The sequence below is a fragment of the Uloborus diversus genome, chromosome 7 (assembly GCF_026930045.1).
Source record: "Uloborus diversus isolate 005 chromosome 7, Udiv.v.3.1, whole genome shotgun sequence".
Taxonomy (NCBI): Eukaryota; Metazoa; Arthropoda; class Arachnida; order Araneae; family Uloboridae; genus Uloborus; species Uloborus diversus.
The window spans coordinates 74,133,370-74,142,445 of record NC_072737.1 but is presented as its reverse complement, the minus strand read 5'-3'; the positions used below and the strand labels follow the sequence as shown (position 1 = coordinate 74,142,445).

Genomic DNA, 9,076 nt, shown 5'->3' with positions numbered 1-9,076 from the left:
GGCGCATGAGGCGATAGCTGGGGCCTCCAGCAAAGCAGGGGGCCTCCGGGCCGCGAAGTGTTACATACTCAAAACCAAAATATTTTGCTTTAGGATTTGCCATGGAAAGTCATAATTTTGAGTTCAAAATGAGGGCCCCCTAATGGGATTGCTCCCAATAAAGCCACATCTAAGAGGGCCCCAGGCTTCAGGTGCCTTTGTTTGGATTTTTCCAGGAGAAAAAATTGTTCGTTTAGAGGATTTGCAATGGAAAGTCATAATTTTGAGTGGAAAATGCTCGAAACTCATGGAATCGACAATTAGTCATGGATTTTAGGCGCGGGTTTGCTGCTCCCAATGGGGCCCCCAGCGTCTAAAGGAGCCCAAGGCTTGGAGTGCGTTTGTTTGGATTTTTCCAGGAGAAAAAATTGTTTATTTTGAGGATTTGCCATGGAAAGTAATCATTTTGAGTGGAAAATACTCAAAACTAATGGAAATTGACAGTTAGTGATGGATTTTTGGCGCGAGCTGATTGCTCCCAATAGGGCCCCTAATGGGATTGCTCCCAATAAAGCCACGTCTAAGAGGGCCCCAGGCTTCAGGTGCCTTTGTTTGGATTTTTCCAGGAGAAAAAATTGTTCGTTTAGAGGATTTGCAATGGAAAGTCATAATTTTGAGTGGAAAATGCTCGAAACTCATGGAATCGACAATAGGGAAGTATTCGATTTTCTAATTTTATTTTTATATGATAGAGTAACATACATGAACATCATCTGCGAAAAAATTTTTACGATACGACTAATACTTTTTTTTTAAATAATTTTTTAAAGTTCACGCGCGAGTGACGTCATTTGCTTGTAAGTCCTTTGACTGACGTCACTGCCAAGCTGCGAGGCGGCGGGGTTGGCTAGAACAAAGAAGTGCTTGGCGATCTTTGGGGGAAGGCGCGGGAATACAAGAGCCTTCTAACAGCAGCGCGCATAAAAGGCTAGTGAAAATCCTTTGCTGTCTGTAGGGTTTAATGCATTCTGCGATTGTTTTTAATTTGATTTTCTTTGTCATGGCTAGTAGAATCAATTACAAGTATTGCTTCGTTCCTGGATACGTATCTACATCTAAAAAAACTCCTCACAAGCGATTTCTTATTGTTCCGTCCCAGCAGGATCTTCGAAAGAAGTGTTTTTAAGTGTGTTTATTAATTAAAATTTGAAAATGAAAATTTGCACTGCATTTTAATTAAAAACTATGTCAAGTGAGAAATACAGTTTGAAATATATGTTCACAACTGTTCATAAATAAATGTTTAATAAGCATATGAGATATTTTTAAAAAAATGCAAATAAACAAAGGAATTTAAACCCTGCACAATAAACTTAAATAGAAAGTAATAGATGCATTACTATTACCATTTTAATAACAATGCAAAAACTATTAATACTTTCTTTTTAACATTCAAACTATCTTCAAATTTTAACTATTACAAATTGATAATTTAAAAATACATTTTCAGTTTATCACCAGAAGCGTTTCTATTTATACAAGACCTTTCTCACATGCAAAAATTTACTTATTTTATGAAATGAACACCATTTTCAAATTTATTATTTTTATCAAAAGAGCAAAAAAAAAAATATTTTTCCTTTTTTTGCTAAGTTGCACAAAAACTCAAGGATAATTAACATGTATTAATGGATTTAAAACAATTTTCCAAAAAAAAAAGCGCAGATCAACTTTTATTGCCAACAAAGCGAAAAATTTTCATGTAAAAACTGCTCTAAGGGGCAGATTCAACTGAAACATTTTTCGAACGTTTTCCCCTTTTCCATCGAACGCTTCGATCAAAAGCAGCGACTCCGGCTTCAACTGAAACGATTCGAACGTTTTGTACCACGTGACCCATCCGAGTGGTTGGATTCGAACGATTGGGAAGATTCGATTGATTTTTGTTTATCTTCCAGCAATGGCGTACAAAGTGTAGCGGCCAGAAATCGCTATCGCCGATGACAAATACTTTGCTATATTCGCATCCGCAGTTGATTTGCAGGTGAGTGTTACATTTTGATTACAAATAAATACTTTTATGACTTCTGTAACGATGATTGCTGCTTAAAATTAAGTTTTTATCTAGTTCGAACATTCATCTTTTTTTAAAACTTGATAACATCGTGACAAGCTTCCAAAATTAAATCAAAATTTTTTTGCCAAGAAGCTATTTTATAAAAGTTCCTCTAATTACGAAGTAATTGTAACATATGACAGCATTGAGTCTTGATTATTTTATGAAATTATTTAATGAATTATGAAATTATTTAATGAATATATCTACTTCCGAAAGTTCTTTTACTGCTTACATCTAAGGTTAATTAAAAGATATTGCTTATTACTGAAAATACCTGTTTTTTTTTAAATTTATTTTAAATTCTATGAAAAACAACTATGTGTATAAAAACTTGCTTCTTGTAACTGATTAGATTTCAATAAACAAATTGAAGCATCTAGGTTCAGTTAAACTACTTGGGTTTTCAAGACAACAGTTTTGTATATTGCTCCTCCCTCCCCCTCCCCTCTTCCAAGCGTTTAAATGCTTGTTATTTGTATAAATGAGTATAATATATATATTTTTTAAGAAAATGAATAAAAAACTATTATTCTTCATTAAAAAATACATTATTTTGAGAACTTTGAATCATATTATTCTTAGCAATTTCTTTGACATTCCAGATGCTGTCCACTTGCACCTTCTCAACGCTGGAATCTTCCAAGGGGGGCAGGAGAATGGAATTCTTCCAAAAGTTTCAGTTCCCAAGAAATTTGAATATGACGGACGGAATGCAACTGATCAAACAAAGGTGCAAGTACCTACTGGGTTCCCTACTTGAACAGAAGAGGTAAATTTGCTGTGAATATCAAATTGTGAGTACAAAACATGATGTGTTACATATGCATGTAAAATTAATATAGTATATATAACGTACAGTGCATGTGCAGAGTCCGACAAAAATTGTGAACTCTTGGTAACCAGAAAAAAATTGTAGACTACCAACAAATTATTTATCCGAGTTAATAGGAAAAATCTGAAAGATCTTCTGAAAGAGTCTTGCTCTAAAACAACTTGTCACCTAGACTTTTTTTTTCTTAAGTCACCTATGTGACATGTTGGAACAAGTATATTTGTACAACTGGTGCTTGACCTGTTACTTTGAGATTTCCAATGCTGAGGAGATCAATTTCAAAGCTGCTTTTTATTTGGCTTTTCTTTGATTAACCTTGTTGTACCAGAAATTGAGCAATCCCTGGTCCACCACCATCAGAAGTATCGTTTCACTTCGAGGACTTTGTGACCACAGCATATTTGACATGCCCCAGTCACCATCAACGAACTCGGAAACCTCCAGTTACAAGTCCGAGGTTTTTCTGATCAGGCCAGCACTGAGCATATACTTTAAACAGGGGTGTCATAGCGCAGACTGCGCCATTAAATTTTAGGGGCCAGTGAGCATATCGTCACCTCAGAGCAACAGTAGTGTTATTTCTGGAATTAGATAGCTCACTGTTGCTCTGAGCAACAATATACTGAATACTGGGTACTAGGTATACGAATATATTAAGCTTAAAAGAAACTGTAGACAAATGAATATGAATTGTTTATAAGGTCACCCACTTCTAAGATCAGTTTCAAACAGTCCGGAAGGGTGACCTTATATCGAGATACAGCTCGATTATATCTATTATGATTCATTTTACGACACTATTTTTGAAATTATTAATATATTCAAACTAATTCATATAACTTTCTGAAATATATATTTTTCACGGATAAGTTTGTTTTCTTTCTTCAGAGTCAAGTAATGAGGTTCGGTAGAAAAATCGAGTTAGCAGATAAAATGTTATACTTACTACAGTTGGGGCAAACCTAACTTGGCAGTATTGTGAAGGCTAGACAGATCCTATCTCAGTATTGCATCGTTGCCAGGTTAGGTTTGGTCGAACTATAGCTACCTGAAATACACCGCCAGCTCAGTCATTCCAGCCGAGGACTGCAGTTTCGTGCTTATTAGCACTTAACAGCCCGGCATAGGAAGTGACTGAGCTGGAGGTGGAAAACCTCTTAAGGAAGCCAAGAGTGCCAAACAAATTGAGTGCTAATAAGCACAAAACTGCAGTCCTCGGCTGGAATGACGGAGCTGGCGGTGTATTTCATGTATTTCTGCCTTAGCCCTGGCCAATGGGCGGTAACTTACAGAAATTATAGCTACCTACTTGGCGAATCAGAAGAGATTGAAAATTGTTTTTGAGTTATTGGCTGGCACATTCCATTCTAACACATTTACTACAGACCAGGGTTGGCAAAAACCCGGGTTTTTCTACAAAAACCCAACCCACCCGGGTTTTTGTGGGTTTTTCTAGGCTTTTCTGGGTTTTTGTGGTTTTAAGTTTTATTTCTCTATATAGGTACTGTTATATGGTATTTGTATTCATTACTGAAAAAATATATTCATCTAGTTAAATTTCTGAATCACATTTGATTAGTATCAATGTATTACTTATTAATATTATCAATAATTTTAATTATTACATACATTAACAATAATATTAATGATTTCAATTATTAAAATTAATTCTAAAGTTAAACTAATTTTTTATTACTGCAAACATTTTAGAATATGTTTTAGTAGCCATAATAAATAGTTTTTGTAGTTACAATAATAATTAAAACCATTTTTAAAGCAGTAATGCAAAATAAATTAGATCCAGAACCAGAACTTGCCTAATTAAAAAAATGTTTAGTTCTTGATCAAAGCACTAGATGGCATGACTGTTTCTAGTGGAAAGGTCAAGAACAAGACACTGGTCATCCAATCAGAGATTATTGCTGAGGCTGACCAATGAAAATAATCTTTAGCCATTTCTTGGTTGAATGTACACAGTAGCAGTAGCACATGGTTTTAAATCAAAAGTTAGGTTAGTATTCCCTTTTTTCCTCTTGTCTTAAATTTCATGCTTTGAGTTAAGTTATTCAAAATGTCAAATAATGGTGGAGGTAGGAAAGTAGCTACTGAATGGTCTGAAGTTTTAAATTTAGAGAATGACACAAGAGTAATGTGCAAATATTGCAAAGAAAAGATATCCAGGAAAGTTGAAAGGGTGAGAAATCACTTGAAAAAGTGCATGGCCAGAGAAAGGCAGCAACATGGAGCACATAATGCAGATATTAGCTCTATTGATGATCAAAATGGATCTGCTCCTGATTCTTCTGATGCTGATTGTATTGTTTCTGCTGAATTTTTGAATCCCATTCAGAAAAAACCACGTATTCAAGGTTCAATGACCAACTTCGTACTGAAAACTTAAAAAGAAGAACAATGCATTATTGATAGAAAGATAGATAGCTGCATTTTTCTACTCTGCCAATGTTTCCTTTAGTGTGGTTGAAAGTCCCGAATTCATTGACATGGTAGCTGCATTAAGACCAGGGTACTCTTTGCCTAACCATAAACAGTTAGGAGGGACTTTGCTTAATGAAGCATCAGAAAAAATCGAACAAAAGATGAAGGAAGAAATGGCTGGAGCTTCTATCACTGTTATACAAGATGGATGGTCAAGCATAAAAAATGATCCTATCATCGGTTCGAGCTTACATACAGGTAAGAATACCTATCTTTTAAATATTGTAGACGCGGGATCTAAAAAAAAAAACTGCTGAATGTTGTGCAGAAATTGCTTTGAAGTCCATCGAAGAATGCAAGTCAAAATTTGGAAAAGATGTTTTTGCTGTGTGCACAGACAATGAATCAAAAATGGAAAAAATGAGAGATATTGTTAAGGAACACCATCCTAATGTACTCACATTTGGTTGCTCTTCACATTTTTTAAACTTAGTGGCGAAAGAAATTTCACCTACAATCATTTTGAACCAAGTCATTGAGGTACAAAAATATTTCCGTAATCATCATCAACCGCATGGATGGCTCAAAGATTATGATTGTTTGATGCCTCAAATACCTAATACTACTCGCTGGAATTCACACAAAGAGTGCATTTCAAGCTTTTTGAAAAACTATCATAAATATGTGACAATTGCATCTGAGCACCAAAATGACTTTGAGAAACGAATTTCAAAAATATTGGATAATGTTGCAATTTACAAGGAGTGCTTAAATTTAGACAAGAAGCTCACGGCCATATCCTCAGCTCTTGATGAACTCCAAAAAGACTCGACTACACTGTCACGTTCTGTGGAAATTTGGAAAAATTTGATGGAGTCGGATGATTTAAAACCGCACAAAGAAGTTATAAAAAAACGGTACACACAGATAATTGGCCCTGAGCACTTTTTGGCCAATATAATGGATGCAAAGTATAGAGGGGAAAGACTTGATTCAGAGGAAGAGGAAGAAGCTGAAGCATGGGTAATGCAGTACCATGCAGAGTGGTTACCTGCAATAATTAAAGACACAGACTATTTTCCTAAATCACTTTTCTCAGAAAATATTGTGTCACAGTTTTCAGCTGCAAAATGGTGGGAAATTCTGAAACATAAAGTACAAAAGAACAACAAGGTAGATTCTGATTTTTTACATTTTTTCCAATCCCTCCACTCTGTTCCATCTAGCTCTGCTTCCATTGAAAGGATCTTCTCTACATTTGGATTTGTATGGTCTAAGTTGCGGAACAGACTAAGCTCAGAACAATGTGAAAAATTAGTTAATATTTACAAATATTATCACAAAAATAAAAGTGAAATTGATTTTGATTGGTAAACTGTAACAATTAGTTACAATTATTTTAAATGTATTACTCTGTAAATTATTTGAAATATATTTTGCATTCAATATTTTTATTTTGTCATCATTTGACTTCTGAGTTTAATCAAAACTATCACCAAGCATTAATTTAGCATTTTTTTTCATTAACAAGAAGTTAATCAATGGTTCATTTTTAAAATTTGTTTTACAATTTGAAATTTGCTATCAAAAAATAAATAATTAAGTATTAGTAACAATAAGTAGTAGCATAAATAGAAAATTTTTCTGAATAATGATTTCAAAATTGAAAATTTAAGATTTTTTTCCTCCTGAATTTTTAAATGTGAAAGTACTAATTGTATGTAATTATACAATTCTACATTCAAAGAATTATTAAGTAATACAAGTAATTAAAATTAGTTAATAACATTTGTGATTCCTTCAAAGTGGAAAAAAATGGTTATTGAGAAGGGTCAAGACTCTGCATTTGACAAAAAGCATTGGTTATTATATTGACAAGAAATTTTTAATAATGAAACTGATTCAATAAATAAATAAATATTCAGGAGATAAATTACTTCAAATACACCTGATTTCATATTTTCATTTACTAGTGATTTATAGATAATTTGGATAAAATATATAATTTTTGAAATGTATATGTTTTACTAACTCAGAAATTATCTTTAACAAAAACCCACTTTTCACAAAAACCCGGGTGGGTTTTTGTTGGTGGACCCGCCCAGAAAAACCCGGGCGGGTTTTTCTGGGCTGGGTCCACTTTGCCAACCCTGCTACAGACTGCTGCTTGTAAAATTGAAATCATTAATTAAAAAAATTATAGCAAAAAAAAACATGCAGCAGTTTGACAAATTAACTATGTATTTAAAGTAAAACGCGTAATATCTCTTCAAACCTCGACACAGTGCTTTGAACTGCTTATTTCGCTTGCTGTCAGCTTATTTTCCTGTTGCCAAGAAAAAATCTAGTCAAGTATCCTACCGTAGGTAATTTTTTTGTTTTGACGTGTATGTTTATGACGGGACTCCTGATAGTGTACTCAATAATAAGTTTATTTGTTACCAGGAGTGTGCACAGGAGAGGGAAGGGACACCCGCGCCCGATAGGGGCCCAATATTTTCAAAACTAGGCTTGGAATATAGAAGTAAACAATATGAAGGGGGGGGAGGGGCGGAAAACTCATTTTGTGATGGGACCCAAAATCTCTGTGGACGGCCTTGTGTGTTACATATTTTTGATAATGCATTGATACTCTTATCCTTCTTTTGTAATTTAGGTCTCTGACAATAACTGCAAATAATTGGAGTTGTTGAAAGATGGTCAGGTTGTACCTACGATTATTACATTTGATCTCCAAGTATGAGTGCCAAAGATACTGATGATGGCAGCAAAGGAAACTAATAATTCCGCATTTGTGAAAGCAAATAATGTTAGAAATTGTGTAGCACAAATCTGCAATAAATGAGTTTGTACTTGTAATAAATGTTTTGTTTTGTTGAAAACAATGTTAACGATGCACAATTGATAAGTTTATATAATTTTGATAAATTTAAAATTAATGGTAGTTATTGTTTAATGAAACATTGCATGGCTCATTACAGGAACTTTTTTTTTTTGGAGGAAGGGGGAGGAGTGTAATTTCTGTGAAGACTGATTAAAAAAAAAATTGAATTTTGACATCTTGAATTCAAATTATGTTTTTCGCAATCACATATTTTTTACGTGTGTGCAGGCATGTGTGTGTGGGTATTTGTCTGTGTGCAGGCATGAGTGTGTGGGTATGCGTGTAAGTGTGTGTTGTGTAGGCGTGCGCGTGTGTGTGTAGGATATGGACGCAACCTGGAGACGGTTTTTGCTGGAGGAGCAGCATCGTGAGGCCATTCAACGGTGGTGCTGGCAGAGGGAGGCGGTGGGAAGATAAAATCACAGCACGCCAAAAACAGTCAAGTGAGAACAAAAAGCAATCGTGATTGCTCAAAAAAAAAAAAAAAAAAGTTGTAATGCTATTTACAAAAAAGCAGGAAATATTTCAAGGTTAAAATATTTTTTTATATTGTTTTGCCGTACTTGGTTATTGATTGCATCTTTCTTTCAATTATACTGCTACTCGTAAATTGCATTTTTTGTCATTTTCTTAACCAAACGTTCTCTCTTTTTTTTTTTAAAGTAATGTTTCTTATAAAAAAAATAAATCAGTAAAAAGAAATTTAACAACATTAAATATCTACAGAATACTGAACACTTAACTGTAATTTGTTTCGTAAAAATATTAAATCCAATGATAAAATGAAGTTCTAATTATTTAAAAGGTTACTTTTATACAGAAAACA

The 9,076-nt window shown here is 34.0% G+C and overlaps 1 long non-coding RNA gene across 1 annotated transcript; it reads left to right on the top strand.

Annotated features, from left to right (window-relative positions):
• Nucleotides 1-1,778: 1,778 nt before the first annotated feature.
• LOC129226544 (uncharacterized) lies at nucleotides 1,779-8,206 on the top strand. Its single transcript, XR_008580795.1, has 3 exons — nucleotides 1,779-2,023; nucleotides 2,701-2,867; nucleotides 8,023-8,206. It is a non-coding gene; the product is annotated as an uncharacterized LOC129226544 (long non-coding RNA).
• The last annotated feature ends 870 nt before the right edge of the window (nucleotides 8,207-9,076 follow it).